This window comes from Schistocerca serialis, chromosome 1 (assembly GCF_023864345.2).
Source record: "Schistocerca serialis cubense isolate TAMUIC-IGC-003099 chromosome 1, iqSchSeri2.2, whole genome shotgun sequence".
In the NCBI taxonomy this organism is placed as follows: Eukaryota; Metazoa; Arthropoda; class Insecta; order Orthoptera; family Acrididae; genus Schistocerca; species Schistocerca serialis.
Genome location: NC_064638.1, coordinates 965,510,647 through 965,535,486, shown reverse-complemented (window position 1 = coordinate 965,535,486; position 24,840 = coordinate 965,510,647). Strand labels below are relative to the sequence as shown.

General features: G+C 41.9%; 1 protein-coding gene across 1 annotated transcript in view; it reads right to left on the bottom strand.

Moving 5' to 3' along the window:
• Positions 1 to 2,654: 2,654 nt before the first annotated feature.
• The window catches only part of LOC126452917 (hemicentin-2-like), a 716,817-nt gene continuing 694,631 nt past the window's right edge, over positions 2,655 to 24,840 (bottom strand). The window contains exons 15-16 of the mRNA XM_050091124.1: positions 4,185 to 4,378; positions 2,655 to 3,138 (exon numbers count right to left, since the gene is read on the bottom strand). The gene's annotated coding sequence lies outside the window, so the exon portion shown is untranslated. The remainder of the gene's footprint in view (positions 3,139 to 4,184; positions 4,379 to 24,840) is intronic.

The following is a 24,840-nucleotide window of genomic DNA, read 5'->3' as shown; positions in this document are numbered from 1 at the left end:
TTGGGAATACCTAGTCAGGCACCGTCCAGTATCGCGGAAGTGTGGCGAAAACTCCTGACGCCAAAAGCTCGATCGAGAATAAAGGAAGCCGGCAACGCCTGGAAGGTCCCTGAAGGTGCGTGGGGTGGAAGCTAGCCGCCTGCCATCTATCTGTGCACAAAAACTGACAGAGCCAGTGTCTGCCTTATTGGATTCGGATAGCTTTAGATTCGGATAGCTTTAGAGGAGACAATGAGGTTGCCCGCTTACTGCAGCTTGACTCGAATAGAGAGAATTGTTGTACTGTTTCAGGAGACCACGTACAGATTGCTGGTGAGATTTGATGTAAGGATAAGCAAATTTATGTAGCCCGTAAATATTTTGGGTCGTGAGGGCAACGACAGTCAATTTACTCGTACTATTGGGTTATGAGGTTTTAGAAAATTCTCAGTGTATTTCGGATTATGGGGTGAAACAGATTCATGTTTAGCTCCTGTGAGAAGCTTGTCTTTTGTAAGCAAAAAGTGGCACGGGGAATGCGTTGCGTAGGCGGTCACAGGGGTGAATCTGAGGTCGGGCGCTTGTCTGCTGGTGAGAGGGAAAAGTTATTGCACGTCCTGCGTAAGTTTCCGCATGTCCCACCAATAGGCTGCGGTGTCCACGAAAATTGAATGTATCGTCCGACTGCCCCATCAGGAAACGGTTAGACAATCGCCTTATAGGTTATGCCCAACTAAAATGCGTGAGTTGCCCCAAATATTGAGTCAGCTTTTGAAAGATGGCGTAATTATTCAGTCGATGCGCATTTCCCATTTCCGGATTCCTATCAGTGGTGGATTATCAGTTGTTAAGCCAGAAGGTAGTTTTGGAATATGTGCCTCTGCCAGACTTGCAAAACTGTTTTACGTGGTTCGTCGGAGATCAGGTGTTCTCGGTCTTACACGTCGATACTATCAAACTCCGTGACGATGAGTTCTTTGGCTACACAGGCGAACTGAAAGCTTTCAAGTAATCCACTTTTCGATTATGAAATGCAGTACACACGAAGACGTGATATGTTCGGTTGAATTGTTTGCAAATACTCATATGCATTTTGTGAAACTGAGAATGTGTAAGAATTTTTACTTTTTAACATCAAGTTGCTGTTGGATGATTAACTAGCGAGAGAGATCCGTTTTCGCCCGCCGGGGTGGGCGAGCGGTTCTAGGCGCTACTGTCTGGAACCGCGCGACCACTAGGTTCGCAGGTTCGAATCCTGCCTCCGGCATGGATGTGTGTGATGTCCTTCGGTTAATTAGGTGTAAGTAGTTCTACGTTCTATGGGACTCATGACCCCAGAAGTTAAGTCCCATAGTGCTCAGAGCCATTTGAACCATTTGAACCTCAGAAGTTAAGCGCCTTGGTGCTCAGAGGCATTTGAACCATTTTTTTAGAGATCCGTTTTCTAAAATAAGCTCTTGTTTGGTTGAAAGGAGTGACTTCATTTCATTTCCTTATACTACTTGAAGTTCTTACAAAATGATAAGAAAACATGGTTGCCACTCTGGTTCCCGTTAACAAATATTGTTGTTGCATTCATCAGAAAATAAATAATAGCTCTACTGGAAAAGACTAAAATTTTAGATTTTTACATGATATCAGTTAGGCGTCAGCAAGATGTATGGACTGGAATGGGCATAACAATTCCTCTCACCTCAAGGGGGCAGGTGGGCGGGCCATTAAATACTGTATGGAACAGGCAGCTTCAGCTATAGGCATTGATACGCTCCCATAATTCCAGACATTCTTCAATCCCTTCAAGAGACTAAGTGGAGTTTTCGTGAAAATCTGTTGACGAACAGCCCAGTGTCTTGGTACAGCTGTAAACCATGACAGAGAACCTTACATTACACTTTTTGTAACAATAACTGTGGTGGTAGTGTAACTTGGTTTCGTAACAGGAATGGAAAAACCTCATTTAAGAACTGCTGTGCTACTTTCATCTTGGTCATGAAAACCGAAGTGGCTCCATTTTTAACATCTTTTTCTTACAGTCAAATCTTCAAAAGGCGCTCCCCTCATACCGAGGATTCACGGAAGATTGCCTCCAATTCCGTTTAAGAATCGCCTCCCAAACTAAGTGCATATCCATTGTTCATTCGCATCTCTTAAGATGTAGTCACTAATTTTTCCATACATTGATGAGGAACGATCTGATTACTTCAGACGATGCACACGGGAGAAGCAAGTTTCTGTACCTATCTGTACTAGCTAACAAGCAATGTTATGATTACTGCTGTTTAAGAGTACTAGCCGACATTCGATTCGTAACTATGTGGTTTATATGACTTCAGTAGCACCTCCAGAACCAGCATGTCTCATAACACGTTAAGTAGCTACATATTTGCATTACTCATCTAAATGAAGTGTGTAACACGAAGCAATAAATATTAGAGTTTCAGTGTTAACATAACAATTTATTACACATAAGTTTGAGTTCAGTAATAGAGCCACAGAGTTGTTTTATTTTTTTTTTTTTTTGCCGTAGTTCTTATGATAGTCCGTATATGCATAACAGCAATTAAAGAGGATATTTTAATTTGAAAGGCATGTACGGAATTGAAAAATGGAAGAAAAACAGTTAATACACTGAGATTTTTTTTCTAAAACAGTAATAAACTTTATTTGCACATTTGTTTCTCCTCCAGGTTACAACGTAGAGGCAAGTTCTTATAAATTACTGATATCTTCAGCACGACACGAAAGTGTATATTGACACATATTTGAGTCTATATGAGATTCGTCATTAAATTTTAACATTTTTAAAAGGTATTTCTTCAACACACAATAAAGATTTGTTACTTCACGACACAGTAGAAAAATAGGTATCACAGCCGATATCTTCAGTTCACTTAGTTGAAATTGATTACGATTTATAATCACATTTATAACAAATTAATTCACATTTTACGAATAGAATGTTCCATTTAACATTGTTCAAGTCTATATGAATTCCAAATAGTTACTGCAATGGATTACCTTACCAAATTTGATATCGTGACACTTGTTAATGCAGATTGTAATTTGGCGATCATTAAAATATCCGTAGGAAAAATGGTAGTTAAACTTTTTCTTTAGAAACAATGTGATCCACTCGTATTATGTGATGATTCAGGAATTCTAAAGAAAAGAAGAAAAATACGGTATTATCAAGTCTTCACAATAGATATTTCTTAATATATTTCTCACTACATAGCTATACTTTCTGATAAACATTTCTCTACTATTAACTGGTAAGTATTTCATTACTGTCGTAATTCTACGAAGCTTTCGGTGTTAAACAAAACTTTGAATTCGATATCAAGTATCAGTATTACAACTACGCTACTGAGCCAGAACTAGTCGGTTTATAGCATACGAGCGTAACAGAAAAGAAGAGGAAAACAGAATAAAGTACTACGGAAATAGTGGCTTAAAGAGTTCTCCAAAGAGTAATCGAAATAACTAGAGGAGAGAAGAGAAAAACATTTGACGTTACGTATTTTCATTCCAAGGAGGCCGCCGACATATTTGGTAAATCATAAGGAAAGTAGTAAGAAAAAAGTACCATAATAAGGAATAAAAGAGATTTAATGGACACTGGGGATAGGAATATCCGATAGAAAGCGCCGTGTTATGTTGTAAATACAGCAGTTGAATCACGAAAAGAAAATGACTCCTACACTGCATGTATCTTCTTTGACAAGAGCGGTTGCTTAAAGACTTAAGGGTGAGAGGATATGTTTGTCCACTGAAAATTCTTTTTGGCATGGTCATGAGTTTTACTGGAGTACCCGTAAAAACGAATTTTTAAGAAGATGGGTAAGATTCTTGCCACAGTTCGTTCGAAACACTTGCGAGATGAAGTACGTTAAGAGGATGCTTTTGATGAGCCATTAACGACTACTGGAAACTTTCACCCACCTCATCCATCCCAAAAGGCACTAGTTTAGTCAAAATATAAATAACACTACACTTATTTAAAATAATTAGAAAAACTTTGTTTCTAAATGTCCGAATGATCGGGGATAAAAAAACTGTCAAATACTGATATAACATAGAGGAAAGAATTGAAGGGCTTGGCGCGTTGCTTGAGTTCTTATAGGAAAGAGGACCTGAAATCAAACTTGGGAAATATTGCGAGAAATGAGATACAGAGCTGTTGCGAACACGGAACGACTGCTCACCTATTGGGGCGCGTGTGTCGAAGGAGTCCCGCTATATCCGCCTTTTGCCACTGTCTTTCCTCTTCTATCTGCAATCGCTATTGTTTTCGCCATCTTGGTTGTTTTGACTGGGCAGTCGAGAATATACTGCTAAGCACACTTGCCCCACTTTCTGCGACGATAGTGGAGTCATCTGCATTTATTTTGGTTCCTGCCTGTAAAAAGAAAACTTCTATTACTACGTAAAACAGAAGTTAAGCAATATAGATCACCAGTCGAAACAATGAAGTGGTCGAACAAAATATTTTGATTCACGCCTGCAGAAAGTCCTCTAAAAAACAACAGGATTCAGAAGAAAATGCAATGATGTACCCTATCCGCGAAATGTAGCATATGCAAGAATATACATGTTAAAGGCCTGAACGAAACACGGAAGTAGTGCCAAAAGAATTTTATTAATTTCATTCTTTTCGTATAGACAAATTATTGTCTTCATTGTTCTGGGCTGCATAAACGTTCATGAAATCACGAGGAAAAAATAATGACGTAATCCAAAACCAGGGGAACAGTAACACTTTATTAGTATTCCCAGGTGACTACAAACACATATGATCAGCATTATTACTTCACCTATGGCAGGAAATGCAACTGTTACGAGAAGCTGACCATGAAGAGGTGATATGGGAAGTGGAAATACACGATCGAACCTCATTAACGGGACACTGCCTCTATTCAACGTCACAGTGCAGTAATACCAAAACAGCTAAGTTCGTAAACTGTTCGGACACAAATGGCGCCATCTAAATCAGGCACTGAGCCAACTGTGGGGCGCCACAGGCCGTAGACGACAATCGCGAAAGACGGCTGAGGAGGTGTGTACCGGCGAATACACGTGTAACTCTCGTGCAACTATCGGGACAGCTGAACCAAGGCGCCACTAAAAGTGTCTCCGTGACGAGAGTTCACCGATTGTTGATGCATACAGGCTTGCACAGAAAGCACCTGATTCATGAACCCATTCTCCACTGCTTTACATTGGCGACGCAGACTAGTATTCGCATACCAGTACCGCAATTGGACGCACACGTTTTATGCTGCATCGGAGTGATAGCGTTGGCGCGTGCGGCGTGAAACATCTGAAAGCAAACACCCTTCAACCAGTAGGGAGCGTTTTGGTCTTTGGAATGTTTTCGTAGCATTTCCTGGATGATCTCGGCATTCTGGAAGGTGCAGGGTATCAACAAAAGAATGCATCTCTCCTTGGGGACCACGTTCTCCTATACATGCAGTTTGTTTCTCCTTGACATGATGTCATGCACCACCAGGATAAATGCAACACGTGACACACTTCGCAGTGCACATGCGTGGTTCCAAGAGTCCTAGGATGATTTTAACGTACTCCCTTGGCCACCAAGCCCCCGGATTTAAACACAGTCGAGAACCTGTAGGACGACCTTGATGAGACTATTCGCAGATGGATTCTTAACCGAAAATCCTATCGCAGCTGGCCATTCACTGGAGTCGGCATGACGCCATATCCCTGTAGGTAACTGCCAGAAGCTCATTGCCTCTATTATCGTATGTCTCGCTGCCGTCCGCACCGCAAAAGGTGCTTATTCAGGCCTTTGACAGTGCATCATACCTGTCAGTCGTCGAGCGCCATTCTGTGACTATTCAAATGACTTGCAACCACATAGCCAGCATGTCCATTATGGACCGGGATACATTTACTTAGTTATTATTGTAGACATAATCACATAGAAAAGCAGCTCCAGTGTGTAACAAACATGAATTCAAACAGAAAAGATTGAAAATAATTTTACTAAAGATTTTCGGGGGACTTACGCACTAAGTAAAGAGAATAGGGCACTGAGAACATTTTAGTACAACATGCTCGCCGCAAAAGACTGAAATAACTGTTTGTAAATATATTAGCTTTAATTGATCTTTAAAGGCGGAAAAGTTGTAAAGTTACAATATAGAACACAAATACACCGGACGAAATATACACATCAAAAACGTTTTGCGTCACTTCGGTTCCGAGAGTATCGGAACCTGTGCAGAAAATTTGATTAGAGATCAACATAAACATCATTTCCACCCTTTTTGTTACTCCTGAAATCCACACATCTCATGTTGCACCACCATACAGCGAGACCTTCAGAGGTGATGGTCGAAATTGCTGTACACACCAGTACCTCTAATGCCCAAGAGCACGTCATGTTGCACTGATGCATGCCTGTATTCGTCATGGAATACTATCCACAAGCACATCAAGGCACTGTTTGTCCAGATTGTAGCACTCCTCAACGGCGATTCGATGTAGATCCCTCAGAGTGGTTGGTGGGTCACCTCGTCCGTAAACAGCGCTTTTCCACCTATCTCAGGCATGTACGATAGGGTTCATGTTTGGGGAACATGCTGGCTAATCTAGTCGAGCGTTTTAGTTATCCAGAAGGAAGTCATTCACAAGAAGTGCACGATGGTGGTGCGAATTGTCCTCCATGACGATTAATGCCTCGTCAACATGTTGCCGTTACGGTTGCACTATCGGTCGGTGGATGGCGTTACAGCGCTTTCCATGACCACCAGCGGCGTATGTGGGCCCCACATAATGCCACCCCAAAACATCAAGGAACCGTCAGCTTGCTGCACTCTATGAATAGTGTGCCTAAGGTGTTCAGCGTGACCAAGTTGTCTCCAAACACGTCTCTGGTTGAAGGCATATGCGACACTCATCTGTAAAGAGAACGTGGAACCAATCCGGAGCGGTGCATTCTGCATGTTGTTGGGCCCATGTGTACCGTGCTGCATGGTATCGTGGTCGCAAAGATGGACCTCGCCATGGACGTCAGGAGTGAAGTTGGGCATTATGTAGCCTATTGCGCACAGTCTGATTCGTAACACGAAGTCCTGTGGCTGCATGAAAAGCATTATTCAACATGGTGGCGATGCTGTCTGGGTTCCTCCGAGATATAATACATAGGTAGCAGTCATCCACTGCAGTAGTAGCCGTAGGTCGGCCTGAGCGAGGCTTGTCATCGACAGTTTCTGTCTCTCTGTATCCCATCCATGTCCGAACAACATTGTGCTTTCGTTCACTCCGAGGCGCCTGGACAGTTCCCTTGTTGAGAGCTCTTCCTGGAACAAAGTAACAATGTGGACACGATCGAACCGCGATATTGACTGTTTAGGGATGTTTGAACTACAGACAAGACGGGCTGTGTCTTCCTTACTAGTAGAATAAGTGGAACTGATCAGCTGTCGGACCTCCTCCGTTTAGTAGACGCTGCTCATGCATGGTTTTTTTACATCTTTGGGTGAGTTTAGTGACATCTCTGAACAATCAAAGGGACTATGTCTGTGATAAAATATCCACAGTCAACGTGTATAAAGTAATCGTACACTATGTGACCAAAAGTATCCGGACACCTGGCTGAAAATGAATTACAAGCTCGTGGCGCCCTCCATCAGTAATGTTGGAATTCAGTATGTGCTGCACTGAGAAGAGGTATGGATTTTGGTCGATGAGCCCTGGCACGAAGTCAGCGTACCAAAACGTCCCAAAGGTGTTCTAAAGGATTCATGTCAGGACTCTGCCCAGGCCAGTCCATTACAGGGATGCTGTTGTCGTGTAGCCACTCCGCTACAGGACGTGTATTACGTAAAGGTGCCTGATCGTGTTGAAAGACTCAATCGCCATCCCCGAATTGCTCTTCGACAGTGGGAAGCATGAAGGTGGTTAAAACATCATTGTAGACATGTGCTGTGATAGTGCCACCCAAAACAACTAGGGGTGCAAGCTTCCTCCGTGAAAAACACGATCAAAACATAACACCACGGCCTCCGAATTTTACTGTTGGCACTACACACGCTGGCAGATGACGTTCACCAGGCATTCGCCATACCCACACCCTGCCATCGGATCGCCACATTTTGTACCGTGATCCGTCACTCCACACAACGTTTTTCCATTGTTACGTTTACACTCCTTCCACCAAGAAAGGTGTCGTTTGGTATTTACCGCCATGATGTGTGGCTTATGAGCACCCGCTCGAACATGAAATCCAAGATTTCCACCTCCCTCCTAACTGTCATAGTACTTGCAGTGGATCCTGATGCCTGATTTATGCAATATGTGGAGGGTATAAGGATCACAAATTCCACACAATTAGCTGAGAGTGAGGAAACAGGATATGGCAATACACACAAAGACAACTACTTAATACTACACCTGGTCAAAGACTTAAAATAGGCATGTAAAACACATACGTGCATACCAAAGTATAACCCCCCACCATAGGTATCACATAAATACATTCTATATACGGCAAATAAAGACTACTAAGTATAATAACATGGTGTGCATGTATGTTCAGTTCACATGCTGTACTGACAAGTATTCTTACTGGTGTAGGCAAAAGATCATCTTCACCAGCAGAACATGCGTACAATGACACCATACTATAACTAAACATATATGGTATAAGCGCAATTGCGCAAGGTAAAACTTCTCTTGTAGTCGAAAATATCGAAGAATTGAAAACCACAAATAGTGCCAAACAAAACTGATGGGGAAATGGTCTGACATGACGTAAATTGCATTCATTAAGTTGCACATGTTTATTACGTATTATAATGAATCACGCTCCCCTAACATTACCTATTTCGTATACAGAGATAAACGATACCATGCATAATACTGATTCTTGCATAGGTTAAAATTATGTCAGCTGTTTCACTAAAAGAATTCATATGATATTTTTTCTGATGTGTTATATTTCAGGTTAAAACGTATAAAAAAAGAAATTAATATGTAACAATCGATATATACTGACAGTTAAAATTACTCTTCTTATTAAATTTATCTCCAGATTGATTTACAAAATAATTATATATTTTAGGGAAGATTCTTCTCTGCTAAAGGAAGTTTGCAAACTCTTTTGCTTTGTAAATTTTTGGAAATTGTGAGTACGGCAGAATGGGCATGCCTCTGATGGAAGTACGTTTTCTAAGTTTGTCACCAACAATGTAAGTATTGTTTTTTTATGTGGAAAATGTAAAAACGTTGTGATGTTGAAAGATGTGACAAAGAATAAAATTGAAGAATAATACAGGCTCATCTTCATCAGTTATTTAGATATCAAGAACCTAGAAAATCGAAATTTCAGCTGCAAGAATGTATCCCTAGACAAGACTTTGAGCCATCGACAACAACAGCGAGATAATGAAGATAAGTAAAAAGTTATTCTTATGTATACTTGACGCCTCTCGAAAGTTTCAAATTTGTGCGAAGATAGAGAATTTTTATAGTGATGTGTGGGAGGGTAAGATTGCAGTATACATAGTTATTATAGCATTACTTGTTTCTGATGACAGACAGCTCTTAATTAAAGATGTGACCATATTAGTGTCCCATCGCACCCAAGACTCACTGAGTCTTATGTGCAACGCTGTTATTTTTCTGTAGTGCCCTATGGAAGAGTTATTGGAAACTAACTCGAGAAAACGCTAAATTGTTTGTGTTCCGATCTCATAAATGAAACAGGAAAATGGATTTTCTCTATTTACCTACCACTAATATTAGTTGTTTTTATTTCACTTCTGAAATACTGCTTTTTCCACTCCGAAAATATTTACGCTGAGTCATCTTCAAAATACAACGTCTATGGCATTTATCTCGATAGTTCGCCTCTACTTCCGTAACCCTTAATCACTTAGTCTAATCTATGCGTGATCTGGTATTCGATATTCCCTATGTTTTACAGCGACCTACCCTTCAAGAAACTTATAGCCGCCGTGTTTGTAGGTTTGTACGTTTTCGTGCATTTTACACGTTACTGATACTTACAACAAAATGTTATTTAATCTGTGTTCGGCAACTGCAGTGTACGATGGTTGCTTAGAAAGTAATGCGATGCATTTTTTTCTGAGCCGGAAACAATGCTACGAATGCGAAACGTTACGTATGTATTATTTGAAGTCTCGTGAGTGAGCGCGCCAAGTTTCTGTCACTTCCAATAGATAGCGTAGCTGCAGGAATGTTTCAAAATGGCATCTGTAGGGGATGTAAGTTCCAAGCAATGTGCCGTCATTTAATTTATCACTGCAGAGAAAGAAACTGTGGGGAATATTCACAAATGATTTTGCAAGGTCTATGGAGCATCTGCGGTCGACGGAAGTATAGTTAGCCGCTGGGCACGGTGGCTGAAGTTATCAGAAGGCGGTTCGGCGGAGCTCCACGGTTTGCAACGGTCGGGGAGACCGTCCACGGCTGTCACACCTGACGCAGCTGACCTAGCCCCGTCAGATTTTCACTTTTTTGGGCCATTAAAGGATCCATTCGTGGGAGACATTTTGAAGAGGACGAAGAGGTGATTCACACAGTGAAGCACTGGCTCCGCCACAAGGACGAGGACTGATAGCGACAGGGCACACACGGCCATGTTTCGCGCTGGAGGAAGGCCATTGAACGGGATGAAGATTAAGTGGAAAAATACGGTGTGTGGATAAAACACCATTCTTTCGTGTGTGTAAATCTCATATAAAGAAATGTTGAAGAAAAAATGCGGTGCATTACTTTCTGGGCAACCCTCGTATTTTTAAGAAAATTTCGCATTTCGTACTATACAATATAGGGCTAAAAGGTAGTATATGCCTACTACAGTACATGGTATATTTGGCACTAGCGCCAACGTTTAATAAAATGATAATCAAGTACCGAAAACGCAGCTGTGACCTAACTTACTTTTCCACATGCGATTAGTTATAACGAACAGAGATTAATTATAACTAAGCGTATTATTTTTCAATTACATTGTCATATACTATCGTAATTATACGATTTTAATTCTTTGTTTATTCTTCATCCGGTCTCTTTGTTTTGTATCTATCGCAACTCCGTTTAGAAAATTCTGTGAACGAAGTAGTAACAGACATACAACAAGGAATTAAAATCGTATAACCACTCTACAATATGCAAATACTAACCAAATTTTTTTCAGATTGTTATTACCCGCTACGGAAACATATTTCATTTGGAAAAGTAACGCAGATGTGTGACACTTGACATATGTAAATGTAAACTGAACGTGCCACACGAGGATTAAGCTGGCTGCATTTGGAAGTCAGCTGTGTAGTCATTTCATTTGTGCTGGAATGTAGCAGTCGAGGTCGGACAGCCTGATTTAATCATTTGGCAGCTTAATGACTCGTATTAATGACGTCAATGTTACAGACAATGCGCAGCACTGAAATTCCGCCTGCAATATTGTCGTGGAGCGCACACGTATTTGGCGAGCTGTTCACACGCACAATTCACGTTCGCTCATGATATGCTTCCTGTCCAAACAACGCTGCAACTCCCCACGTTATGGGCCATTATTGACACCATAATTGATTACTAAGAAGTATTCACTGGGAACACATTAAGTTAGCGCAGGTGAATGAACTAAAGGCTACGAAAAGAAGACTAAGGCTACTGTATTATGTTTTAATGAAATTCGCGAAATTATGTCCCTTACTTAAGCGGTTCCACATACACATTTAGTTGTTAATGTATTCACAGTATGTCAAAGAGTGCGCACACTCTCTCTCTCATACATACCAAACTGCGTACTGTATAGCTTGGTATGAATGTAGATTTACGCGTTGCATACTTGTCATGAAAACTGTCAGATTTTTAACCCGCTGGCAGTGTCATAATACTGCAACACAGCCGCTAGAGTGGAAAATCAACGGTTTATAATGTGCATATTAGTTCATTGCCCTTAATGTGGCAGCTACAAATAATTCTTACCGACCTTGCTCAGTGTTAACTGTGGATTGGAAAATGTGGCGTTCCCGAAGTGAAATTTCTTCAGCGTCACCATTCATCCGTTTCGTCAAGTAGGTGCTTCAGTGGACGCAACTGTCAGAAACTGCAGAACATTGCGTTCTAGAACATGCGTGAAGTTAGGCTATTCCATCCAAACAGCTAACTGGAAGCTTATAAATAAGCCTCCACCTCGGAAGTAAGCAACTAGTTTTGAACCGAAACTTCATTATCGTGTAACCTCTCATTCATCGGAGGCATCGAAGTCTATTACGAAGAACGATTACGGTTTGACGACCCGTCGACAACGAAGTCAGAAGAGGCGGAATACAAGCTCGGATTGAAGCATGATGAGAAATAGAATCGAGAGTGTCATATTCAAGCCGGCCGGTGTGGCCGAGGGGTTCTAGGCGCTTCATTCTGGAACCTCGCGACCACTACGGTAGCAGGTTCGAATCCTGCCTCGGGCATGGATGTGTGTGATGTCCTTAGGTTAGTTAGGTTTAAGTAGTTCTAAGTTCCAGGGGACTGATGACCTCAGATGTTAAGTCCCATCGTGCATAGACCCATTTGAACCATTTTTTGTTATATTCAAAGGAAACACCCTAGTATTCGTCCTAAGCGGTTTGAGGAAATCAGACGACGGTTTTTATGTGTAAGTCGAGCCCTCCTCGTATGTATACCATCTTTTTAATCTGCTGTTTGTGACTTCCTGAGCATCAGAAAATTAACTTACCCAATGGATAGGACCAATGATAAGTTAGTTCCAAAGCCCAGCTAAGACTTACTACAGATGAGAACGTAGATTGTGTGCATACAAACGGTTTCTTTTCTTTGATTGCCTTATGCTTCCCTTCCTAAATCCCTCTCTTCCACTAGCTCTTCATTTCCTACTACCCCTTTCACACTACGTCCTGAAATATTTTCGGAATGTATGCCAATCTTAACCTTGCTCCCCCCCTCTCCGGTTTGCACCATCTGCAGCTCCCTTTAGTACAATGAACGTTACTTCCTAATGTCTTAACATACGTCCTCTCATATTGTGCCATCTCCTTGTCAGTGTTTTAAATATGTTCCTTTCCTCACCGCTCCTGCGAAGAACGCCCTCATTCTTTATCCAGCTAATTATCAGCATAGTTCTGTAGCATCACATATCAAACGCTTCGATTCTCTTCCGTTCCTGTTTTCCCGCTGTCTGTGGTTCACTACCGTACAAGGCTGTGCTCCAAACGTACATTCTCATACATTTCTTTGTTAAATTAACATCTAAGTCCGACAACAATAGATTTTTCTTGGACAGGAATATCCTCCTTGCATGCGCTGATCTACTTTTTATATCATCCTTGCTTCGTCCGTATGGTTTATCTTGTTTCCAGGGAAGAAGAATTCCTTACCTTCGTCTGCTTCGCGATCACCAGTTTTCATGTTAGTTTTAGCGCTATTTGTTGCTGTTACTTGTCATTACCTTCGTCTTTCTTTGGTGTATTCTCAGTCCATACATCGTACTCATTGGAATGATCATTTCTTCCACAGATCATGTTTATCAATAATCTCATTTACGATGCTCTCCATTACTTTGTTTGTGTTCTGTTCACTCCTAATGTATATTCTGTACTCATCAGACTGTTCATTCCATTCAACAGGTCCAATACGACTTCTTCACTTGCACGAAGGATAGCAAAGTCTCCAGCGAATCTCATCTTCCCACTATTGAAACATTCTTTTATTCCAGTCATCGCTTCTTCTATGTGTAGACTGAACAATAGGGCCGAAGAATATATCCCTTTCTTACACTTTTTTTAATCCGAGTACTTCGCTCTCGGACATCCAGTCTTATTGTTCCGTCTAGGTTCTTGTAAATACTCGTATCGTATATCATCTGTCTCTCCCTTTTGCTTACTCCAATTTTTCTAAGATTTTCGAACGTCTTGTTCCGTTTCACAGTGTCAAACGCTTTTTCAAGGTCGACAAATCCTATGAGCATTCTTTATTTTTCTTCAGTCTTGCTTCCGTTATCAAGAGCAACATGACAACTGTCTCTCTGGTGACTTTACTTCTGCTAAAACTAACCTGATCGTCATCCAACAAATACGAATTTTCTTTCTCCGTCTTTGTATATACTATTCTTGTCAGCATATTGGTTGCATGAGCTCTTAAGCTGATTGTGCAAACGTTCTCGCACATATCGGCGGGTGCTGTATCCGCAATTCCGTGAATGATACTTTTCTGAGAGTCTGATAGCAAGTCACCCGTGTCATAGGTTACACATACAACGTTAAATACTAGTTTGGTTGCCACTGCCTCCATTAATTTTATAAATTCCGACGGCAAGTAATCTATTCCTTCAGCTTTACTTCATATCGAATGTTCCAACCTCTTTTAAATTCAGACTCTAATACGGGATCCCACATGTTTTCAATTTTCTTTTCTTTGAGCCAACAGTCTTCTGAAAGGTTTCATGCGTCCCCCACGAATTCCTCTCCTGTGCCAACCACTTCTTCTCAGAGTAGCGCTTGCAACCTAAGTCCTCAATTATTTACTGGGTATATTCCGAGCTCTCTCTTCCTCTGTAGATTTTACACTCTACAGCTTGATGGAAGCACCATGGAAGCTATTCCTTGACTTCTTAATACACGTCCTATTATTCTGTCCCTTCTTATTGTGTGTTATCCTTATCCATTTATTCCTTTCCTCCCCGATTCTCCGGAGAACGTTGTTTCCCTTATCAGTCTACCTAATTTCCAATATTCCTTTCTAGCATCACATCTCTAATGATTCGATTCCCTCCTTTTCCTTTTTCAACAGTCCATGTTTCACTACCATACAATGCTGTGCTCCAGGCGTACATTCTCAGAAATTCCTTCTTCAAATTAAGGCCTGTGTTTGATACTAGTAGACTACTCTTGGACAGGAATGTCCTTTTTGACAGTTGTATGCTTTTTATTTCCTCTCTGCTCCGTCTGTCATGGATTACTTTGCTTCCTTGGTAGCTCAATTCGTTAATTCCATCTACTTGATGATCATCAGTCTTGATAAGTTTCTAGATGTTCTCGTTTCTGCTGCTTGTCATTAGCTTCGTTTTTCTTCGATTTATTCTCAATCCATATTCTATTTTCAGTAGACTGTTCATTCCATTCAGCAGATACTTAAATTCTTCTTCATTTTCACGAGGATAGCAACGTCATCAGCGATTCTTATCATTGATATCCTTTCATCTCAAATTTTAATCTCACTCTTGAATCTTTCTTTTCTTTCCGTCATTGCTTTTTCGGTGTATACAGGGTGTCCGTAAATTCCCGATACAAACTTAAACATTACGTTCTGTCAATACAGACAAATGTGCTTAAGGGATAAGCTTATTTCTTAAGCACACTTGTTTGTATAGAGACGTAAATATTACTTGTTGCGCTATGTTGCAGTTCTAATTGTTTTCTAATAATTGTACTGCATCACGCCTAACTCAATTCCTCAGTCAGAAGCGGGTGAATTAAACATCTGAATTGAAACTATCGGAGAACGGAAACGGGGATTTTCTGGACGTGGGTCCTATTAAAAATATTATGTACTCACTCCACTATACAAGTCCAAGAAGTTCGTAACGGGTCTTACACCCTCTTTCATTCAAGCATTTTTTACTTGGTCTTCCACTCTCACTGATCTGTCTTGGCTCTTGAATATATTGTATATCACCAGTCTTTTCCTGTACTTCACACTACTCTTCTCCGAATTTCCAACATCTTGCACCATTTTACACTGTCGAACGCTTTTTATTGGTCGGAAAATCCTATGAACGTGTCTTGATTTTCTGTAGTCTTGCTCTCATTATCAACCGTGACGTCATAATTACCTCTAGATGTCTTTACCTTTCCTAAAGCAAAACTAACCGTCACATAACACATTGTCAATTTTCTTTTCTGTTCTTCTGTATATTATTCTTGTCAGCACCTTGAATGAATGAGCTGTTAAGCTGAGTGTGCGATAATTCTCGGGCTTGTCGACTTTTGATATCTTCGGAAATGTGTGGATGACGTTTTTCCGAAAGTCATATGGTCTGTCGCTAGACTCATATAGTCTACACACCAAATTGAATATTTGTTTTGTTGCCACGTACATAATGATTTCTAAAATTCTGGTGGAATGATGTCTATCCTTCCTGCCTTATTCGATCTTAAGTCTTCCAAAGCTGTTTTAAATTCTGAGTCTAATACTGGATCCCCCGCCTCTTCTTCTAAATCGACTCCTGTTTCTTATTATGTCATGTCATCAGGTAAGTCTTCCCCTTCATATATTCCTTTAATGTACTTTTTCCTCCTATAAGCTTTGTTATCTGCTCTTAACAGTGGAATTCTCACTGCACTCTTAATGTTTCTGCCCTTGCTTTTAATTTCGACTTTTCTGTGTGCTGAGTCAGTGCTTCCAATAATCATTTCTTTTTAGACTTCTTCACATTTTTCACGCAACCATTTCGCCTTGGCTTCCCTGCACTTCCTACTTATTTCATTCCTCATCGTCTTGCATTTCTGTACTCCTGAATTACCCTGAAAATTTTTGTACTTACTTCTTTCAACGATTAGCTGAAGTGTTTCTTCTGTTACCCATGGTTTCTTCGCAGTTACCTTCTTTGAAACTATGTTTTTTCTATTCAAATTCTGTGACTGTCTTATTTAGGGACGTCCGTCCCTCTTCAACTGAACTTCCTACTGAGCTATTACATATCGCAGTGTCTACAGACTCATATAACTTCAAGTGTATCTCTTCTTTCCTGACTACTTCCGTATCCCACTTCTTTGCGCACTGACTCTTCGTGACTAGTCTTTTAAACTGCAGCCTACTCTTTATCATAACTAAAATTTGAGTGTATATCTTCTCCTGAGTGCGCCTTACAATGCTGTATCTGATTTCGGAATGTGTGCCCGCCCATGATGTAATCTAACTGAAATCTTTCTATACCCCATGGAGTTCTCCAAGTGTATCTCCCCACCTTGAACAGTGTAGCAGCTATTAATATTTGAAAATCACTGCAGAACTTATAATTCCTCCCCTCTCATTCATAGTACCAAGCCCCTATTTTCCAATAACCCTTACTTCTGCTCCATCCCCTACAACAGTTTTTCAGTCTCCGCTGTCTATTAAATTTTCATCTTTCATTAAATACTGAATTACCCATTTAGTGCCCTCAAATACTTACCTGTCTCTTCATTTTCGGCCTTCGACCTTGGCATGTATTACTGACCTATCGTTTCTGTCTATTCTGATGAGACCTGTCTGTCCTACGTTCCTGTTCATAACGATTCCTACTCCCGTTATACCATTTTCTGCTGCTGTTGATATTACCCTACGCTCATCTGACCAGATATCCTCGTCTTCTACCAATTTCACTTTATTGACTCCCACTATATCAATATTCAGCCTCTGCATTCCCTTTTCATATTTTATAGCTTCCCTACCACTTTCAAACATCTGCCATTCCACGCCGCGACTCATAGAACGTTGTCATTTCGTTAGTTAATCATTCTTTTTCTCATGGTCACCTGCCCCTTGGCAGTCTGCTCCGGGAGATCCAAATGTGGTTGGGGGGGGGGGGGGGCACAAGAACCGAATCTTTTGCCAATGGGGACATCATTATTACACATTTTCAGTTACAGGCCACATCTTCTGTGCATATACATTATGGGTCTTAATCGCTGTGGTTTCTATATCCTTGTGGGCCCTCATGTCGTTGGTTATTACTGATTCTTCCGCATTTAAAATCAGTTCCCCACCCCAAGAGTAAGAGAGTGCCATGAACCTTTGTCTGCTCTTTCTCCCTGTTTGAGATGGCGCTTGGCTGAATAAGGTGGACTTCTTATGCCGGGAGCCCTCGGCCACCATTGATGATGATGTTAATTCAAAATTTAAACGGTGGTGAGAGCCCGAAACCGAGGACGTTTGGATTGCTAATGAAAGGTGGTATCGCAGCCAAGCAAATAAGAACTTTGCTTCATTAGCTCGAGAACTGTGGATCGATTTCGCTTCCGGTACTCTCTTTTTTATATTATTCCTACGTAATTCTAACAACTAATATGCATATTATGCCGAGAAATTGTCTGATGACCCAGAACCAGTTACGGATGAAACCCGAGTTTGTTTCGCAATTAACTTAGCGAAAAAACCATGCACACTTAAAGATTCGTCGTTCATTACAAATGCTGTACTTCGCAATAATTATTGTTCCCATGTTTAAATGATCAACATCATCCTGATTCTTAGAGTGATCCATAGGTTATAAATTGTACTTGCACACATGTCGATAAAATAATACGAATAAAATGACTGCACTGATTTGTAATTTGATTAAAAGTCTCTCACGGCGAAAATTTTTCTCCTTGTTTATGTTAAACGATTATGAAAATAATGTTAGTTTGCACTATAATATTTAAGTGGGAAGGGATATTCGTTGTTTTTTTCCCACTTACTGACAAGAAAATATGGCAAGTGCCATAACCCAAATCCCTCCATCCCAGACACGCGCTTTACCATTTCTTTTTTCTTTCCGATACAGAAATTGAATGCTTGTGCCGACAGGAAAGAACGGACACAGTCAGCTTCAGCGTTGTTGGAGATAAGGTAGGTACAGGTCGAATCCCGTGGCCTGGCGCGATACCTCGGAACTGGCCTGTCACTGTGCTGGTCCCTCCCATGGTACTCGCTTGTTTTAAATTTGTTTATTGATGTCCTTGCTTTAAATTGTTTGAAACCTTGCAACTTGTTACACAAAAATAAAAATAAAATACGGAACGGAATCGAATTTCATCCTACATGACCTCCGCTTCTTAAAAAAACAAAAAAATAAATAAAAGTTGTTTTCCGCTCGTTGCCTGCAACAATTTTGTTCATTTTCTTTTTATTAATTAAAAATAAAAACAAAACCAACATGGCCACAAAGATGAATTAACCTACCTAACAATGTGATCATGACGAGAATACCACAAGGTCAGGTTAACTCAACCGATACCTTGGCGACGAAATGCATTCCTATTGGCGAATACATTAATTGAATCCGCAATTGCAGATAAGGATATGGCTCTGAGCACTATGGGACTTAACATCTGTGGTCATCAGTCCCCTAGAACTTAGAACTACTTAAACCTAACTAACCTAAGGACATCACACACATCCACGCCCGAGGCAGGATTCGAACTTGCGACCGTAGTAGTCGCGCGGTTCCGGACTGAGCGCCTGAACCGCTAGACCACCGCGGTCGGGCAGATAAGGATAACCATCAGCTGTAGATGGTACCGTACTCAGAATAACTCAGGCACTGCAATATCGTATTGGCGAATAAGTCGCGATACCGTGGCATGTGCAAATGCTTTCTAATTTCACTGGCCACATATTAGTGGAGGGTGAATGGGTCCCTTTCGTTCCCTTCTTCTACAAAGTAATGAAGGTATCGGGCTTAACATCCATCCAATTGTATCTGATATTACTATCGGAAAAGAGGATGCGTCTGGACGCAATAGGATATCAGCGAAAAGGCAGTCTCAGTGGATCGGGTCAGAAACCCTAATTGGTTTTGCCAGCGCCAGTTCGCTTCGTTACCATGACAGGTAAATCTATATTGTAGAGTATCTATTGTGAGTCACTGACTACACAGATCCGCGACACTACGTCCAATACGAAGGAGAGGCTCATTGCTGGATAATAGATTGTGTACCACGAGATACGATCAAGACGCCACCGCCAATGGTAAAACAGGAATGCTAACACGAAATCACACCGACTTCCAAGAAGTTTGCTGTGGAGCCCGTTCAACTGCCGTTGTACAGTCAATCCCTCTGCTACACATTAACAAAAACGAGGTAGTGAGGCGTTGCCTCTGTAGAATATCTGCACCGAAATAACTGACAGCAATATAAAATTCACAGACATGTTTTAACTGGAAACTGACTCGACCAACACTGCCAGACGGATCAAGACTGCCCGGCCGCAGACAGTAAAATAACAGAGATGTGAATGAGTGGATATGGCGAGAGAAAGTCAGCGCGGTGCACCGAACAAATAACGTGATGCTTTCCCCCCAGAGAACGAGCACGAATAAACAGCTCTTATTGTTGTAATCGGAAAATGTGATACTTCCATAAAAAAATGAGTAGACAGCTGCTATAGTTTCCAAGACTTCATCGAAGGATGAGGAAAGATCTGTGGTGTAATTTGTTTTGCACAAGTCATAGGTATGCAGAGTACGAATTTTCTGAAGCAGGTTAAGGGAACACCATTCAAGCCCCAGGATTGCTCCTGAAATGTTCTCCGTAACCGGCTTTTAATTAAGTGTAACCATTTGGAGTGGACAGGGTCAATTATGATTCTCAAAGATTTAATATCGACCACCGTCGCCCACGAAATGACAGTATTAATTTCATGAATATATATTTTTCTTCGTTGACGTGGACATCAAGTACAAGGCAAAATACATGCAAAGTAGCCCAGAGCAATATAATATCAGCGAGAGAACGTAGTAACACCATCACATCATCCGGAAATCTGCGCATCGAGATAGTCTCGCTCTTTAGTGTCCTTCCTTGTAACTGACCGGACCGACTATTCTTGAAGAATGGGCTCAAGTGATAGAATACACAATGACATTGAAAGCGGACTTCCCCGAGTAAAACCCCTATGGATGGTAACAGGGCATATCAGTTGGCCGTTGACAGCCACCGAAGCTTGAATACCCGTAAACACGTTATACAAGACCCTGTGTGCGTCAACTGCGAAGCACACGGCTTCCAGTATCTGCAACAGGAAGCCACATTTGATCCGGTCGAAAGCCTTGTCAAAATCGAGACTTGCCAGAGCACCAGGAACAGAAGTAACAGTGGCCATCGACATGATATCACGAAATTCTCCTACTGTAGTAAGAATAGTACGAGCTGGAATAAAACTCTGATAGTCAACAACAATTTTCCCTAACAAAGCACACTGCCATCTGTTCACTGCCCTCTCCACAATCTTATAAGTAGAATTTAATGAGCTAATGAGGCGAAATTTATCAGTTGCTGCCCGACCAGAACTTTCAGAAATTAACAAGATTTTGACAATTTTAAATGAGTCACGCACAATCACACCTCTCAACACTTTATTCAAAAGTAATGCAAAAGTAGTACCCAACAAAGGCCAAAAACGCATACGACTCCTTAGCCAGACCATCTAACCCCGGTGATTTGCGAGAAGGTGATGTAACAAAGTGGCATCATCACATCATCACTTTGAAATCCCTCTAAACCCGCAGCATTATGAGCAGGTGTAAGTTTACGATCCAAACCCTGGACAAATAATTCGGATGACGTATCGACAGGAACTGGTACCTCATACAGGCCAACATAGCAGTGATGTATGTCTTTTTGTGCTGTCATAATGTTGCCATCCTCTGGAGTGAGAGACGTGACGCATACAAGTCGACGACGAGTCTGATGTCGAATGAGACGATATAAAGAAGCCAATTCATCCGCTACATCGTAACATGGTTTGAATCATGTCCTTAACCCTTCCGTTTGACGCTGTGTCAATCGTAACAACTGCGCCTTGACGCGCCTGACGTCTAGAATCCGTAGCGGAGCCTGATGTGGTCTTCGATAAAAGTCACGCAAGGGGACGTAGAAAAATTCTTGCTTCCTCCGTAATTCCCGCGCTCTATCAGCGCAGAATCGCATCAGTGTTTTTCTGATCTTCGGCTTTGCCGGTTGAACCCATATTTCCAAAATAGGGGGCTATCGCGTAGTTGAACGGAGACTACGACCCCACACTTCCCGGATCACCTCATCAAGAGAGGAATCCTCCAAGTGCACCACATTCAACGTTCAGGGAGATCGAAACAGTTTCACGACTGTGCCTTGTAATTTAAAGCAACAGTCATTGCGCAGTGGTCTGTGAAGCTGGCATTGACGACATGGACAGACAAAATTGTACCACGCACCTTACCAGGTAAATAAGATGTGTCAGGCTTACTGCTGGAAGTAGCATGAAAAAATATATATTTGTCTAGAGTCGGACATTTACAGACCCAAACGTCCTTCATTTTCAAGGAACGAACTAAATCTTGCAATTCCCTACAGATATCAAAATTGTGAGACTGGCCTACAGGATGCAACAAGTAGCTAAAATCCCCACCTATCAAAACATTCTGCAGGCATTCCCGTAACAATTAAACACCTCTTCCTCATGAAATCGGGAACGGCCTGGAGTGCGTCAGCTACCGGATGGTGCATGGAGGAGAATCGGGGTCACGTGAATAAAAGCACAGCCTATTCCTCTAACTTACAAAGAACTTCAATCCCTTCGATGGGAATGCCCTCGCTAAAGAAATAAGGCAATCCCCATGGAACTTTCGGGAGCCACATTAAGCACACTGCAAAAACCAGGGAGAAAAAAGCGAGTAAAGAATAAGACATCCACAGAGGAATCATAGATAAACTGTCTCAACGAAGCAAGCCATATTATCATTCAAAGAAAGAAATGTATAAGCCTGACTACTTTAACAACAAGCAAATAAATTCAATGTGCTGGCCAACTGAATTAAGTCATTAACGAGTGTCAAGATCAATTGCTGATTCCCATGATGAAGGGGGGCGGGGGGGCTCCCATCCCCGCCTCTGTAATATTTACGTTTCTTCTTTTTACGAGACACCACCCGCTCAGGTTGAACGCGTTGTTTGCAACGACTACGAGGCAGTTCAGAATCGACAGTACGACTTAGGCGGTTCTTCAACATTAACCAGAGTAGGTTACAAACAAGGTGCTGCATAGATCCACTCCGTAGGATGGTATCCTTGCAAATGGTTCAAATGGCTATAAGAATTATAGAACATCTGAGGTCACCAGTTCTATAGACTTAGAACTACTTAAACCTAACTAACCTAAGGTCATCACACACATCCATGCCCGAGGCAGGATTCGAACCTGTGACCGTAGCGGTCGCGCGGTTCCAGACTGTAGCGCCTAGAACCACTCGGCCACCCCGGCCGGCGCTGTTGAATCACAGGAACATCAGAAGTCTCAACTTCCCCGCCCGTGGGCTTTTCCGGATGAGTTACCTCAACCGCTGAAGCATTACTAGGAGAAACACTAGAGACCTCAGCAGCTGTTTCCGCTCTATCGACCCCATCAGGAATGCAGGACTTAGTGAGGAGTGGGCGAGGTGTGGACGTATTCGACTCCCCATCACCCGGTGTCCAGCGTCTCTTATGTTGCACTGCGGACTAGGCAACATCAATTTTGGGACCTAGCTGCAAGGGTAAAAGCTGAAAATCGGGAGCAATAAACTGCGCATCCCTGTGTTGTTCCATTGCACCCGGGGAAGACGTTGCACCAACCTCGTGAGGAGTGGAAACGAGGCCAGCTAACATCAATTTTCTACGCTGTTCAAAACAGGATTTCAATGATAACCCCCCACCCCCCGCCCCCCCCCCCCTCCCCCGCGGGAAATTAGACCTCAGGTGGGCTCTTTCATTGTAGAGAAAGCATCTCCCCACTTCCCTGCTACACGTGATATGTATGCGCTAACTACAGATCTGTAGATAGAAAGAAACGTTACATTTAAGTAACATCTTCACTGAACGGATTCCGCTATAATATTTTAACTGGTACTGAGCGGGCCACCGTTCGTGTCGTATACCCGTCACATCACCAAAAGGGAGCAACTGTCGTCAACTTCCGACGGGAGACTGAACTCTCGGACACTGATATAATCCCGATCCGTGTTAGCAAGCCACACCACACTTAGGGAGACATCACGATCCTTAACGGGAACCGAGCGAGGTGGCGCAGTGCTTAGACACTGGACTCGCATTCGGGAGGACGACGGTTCAATCCCGCGTCCGGCCATCCTGATTTAGGTTTTCCGTGATTTCCCTAAATCGCTCCAAGCAAATGCCGGGATGGTTCCTTTGAAAGGGCACGGCCGACTTCCTTCCCCATCCTTCCCTAATCCGATGAGACCGATGACCTCGCTGTCTGGTCTCCTTCCCCAAAACCAACCAACCTTAACGGGAACTCGAGAACAATGGTGCAAAAGCAACCTACCTACTTGTACTGGATCCAAAAATTTTATGAAAAATACATAGTTATCAGAATCAAAATTGGCAGTATGAACCAGAGAAGATGTTACATGAAGAGCCAATCATGAATTTTCAAAGATCCGGACTGCACGGAAGCCATCGATTTATCGAAACTAAAGCTGACTGCACCTTTTTTTTGGAACAGATTTGGAAAACATGGTGGGCATTATAAGTGGACTACACCGCTGCTAACAGACACACACCACAACTAATGCAACGGACCAAACAACGATGCGACGCGACGGTGCAGTGAGGCGATAAACTAACAACTTTCCCTATCGGCGCTGCCCCAGGACCACGGGTGTTCCCTATCGACTCGAATTTATTCTTCTATCACGTCATCAGAAGAGTCGTCCCTCTCATGGATACATTCAATGTACTCATTCCACCTATCCACTCTCTCCTCTGCGTTTAGCAGTGAAATTCTCGTTGTGCTATTATCTTGCTACCTTCGCTTTTTATTTCACCGGAGATTGTATTGACGTTTCTACACACTGAGTCAGTCCTTCCGACAACAGTTTATTTTTCACATTCTCCACATTTTTGCTGCAGCCATTTCGCCTTGGCTGCATGCACTTTCTTTTTAATTCGTTTCCAAGTGATTTATATTGCTGTATTCTTGTTTCCCCCAACATTTTTGTACTTATTTCTTCCGTCGATGAATTGTAGCATCTCATTTATTACCCATAGTTTCTTCTCACTTAGTTTCGTTGTACCTGTTTTCGCCTCTTCACCATCTTTGATTGTCATTTATGGAGATGTCCACTAGTCT